Source organism: Tigriopus californicus, chromosome 6 (genome assembly GCF_007210705.1).
Source record: "Tigriopus californicus strain San Diego chromosome 6, Tcal_SD_v2.1, whole genome shotgun sequence".
Classification (NCBI taxonomy): Eukaryota; Metazoa; Arthropoda; class Copepoda; order Harpacticoida; family Harpacticidae; genus Tigriopus; species Tigriopus californicus.
Genome location: NC_081445.1, coordinates 4,896,244 through 4,897,968, shown reverse-complemented (window position 1 = coordinate 4,897,968; position 1,725 = coordinate 4,896,244).

Genomic DNA, 1,725 nt, shown 5'->3' with positions numbered 1-1,725 from the left:
AATTGGTTTGCCACTTTTTGGATGCAAAATACCTGGTCCTTTCAAAGTTAATGTCTTGTGTTTTTTAAAGCCCAATGGCGCTTTTCTCGCTCTTATAATTCAAATCATGGATTGTGACTTTTGAGACTAGTGTCTTTCAATCCCGAGACTCGATAATTGCAGTACTATCGCTTAACCATCTATAATTAGATTAAGTCTCGTTAAAATTAAATTCACACCACGTGTCCTTGAAAGGATATGAATTGAAAGAACTTGGCACGGTTAGTTTAGGAGAACAGCGAATGAGTCCGATAGTTCATGAAAATTTAATTAATTCATCATCTTTTTTTTTCAGGATCTCCTGGTCAGCCTTTTCAGGTAAAGTCTGAATTAAATTTTTCTCGCTTTATATCTTTCTCGACCGACCACTCGGTTGGCTAAACAGTACAAATAAACCGGTTTGTAATCAATTCCAGGAGACCATCCATTGTACTGGTTTACCAGCCGAGTGGTCGGTCGTCGACATCCAGTGTCTAGAAATCTATGGTTCAGCGTGCAAAAAATGGCTTTTAGGTACTGTGAGTTTTAGACCCATGTGTTATATTGGGTTTTTGGCAATACTTCAATAAGAAGTTAGAGTGGGAATTTATCTCTTACTACATACTGCTACATAAATGTCGGACAAGATTGACTTTCACATTAATACGATGAGCAAAGACTTAACGTGATCCTGTATTGGTAACACGAAAGATCTAGATATCTGGCTGAGGTTGCTTAGTTAATATGAGTGCTGTAGCTACAATCGAAAAATCTCATGTGGCAATCTGACAACATGATATTTTTCGATCTTGATTCAAAAGTCAAGACCCGACAGGTTATGATTAAAGCCCAAGAGAATTTTGCCAACACAAATTCTACTTTTCGGATAGATTGGCTAGTGCTTCATCTTTTTGAGCTTGATGCCTTAATTCGTTTTAAAGGGTTCCAACCACATTTGGGTACCTGTTGGATTTCTATTGAACCACCCTGTACACTCTAGGTGTGTTTGTTCTAGTTCAAAGGATATTTTGAAAAAATCGATATCTTTTTGGTCGATAATCCTTGATTTTTCTTCGTTTTTTTGTGCCATTAGGGCAAGCAAGGATGTCATGTCTACATATCTGTGAATACTGATTTGGAATCCTACTGAAAATGGCCAATTTGCTCGTACAATGCCAGTAGCATATCCAACTTGTATTTGTCTAAACAATCACTGGCTTGCCCGCGTGTTTTTCAATTGAATCACGAGAGTAGTGAGAGGGCAAAAGAGTCCATTGAAAGCCGTTTATGGAGTGTAGGCGAAACCATCTTGGCCCACCTTTGGATATTACGTACTTAAATCGATCACGTTGGCCCCCCAGAGAGTCAAGGATAGAAAGAGGGAGATGGAATGGGAGCAATCAAGCTGGGTCCAGTCACATATTCCAAGGGCTCTAAGCAAATGGACACAATTATGTTGATGCAATGATTGTCTATAGTTCGATTGGCACTTGAGAACAATGCCGAGGTGAAGAAGTGATAGGCACATTTTCTTAACATGAAAGAGGTCCCAGCTCGAATTTCTTCACAAACCTTACTCAGGGAAACCTTTAGGCACCTACCCATACCACAAATGGAGAAACAATCTTATAACCAACATTTTTCTGTCTCTGCTCATCTTTAGGATGTTCATTGTTTGTGGCCTATCTGCGAAACATTCCTCTCCCT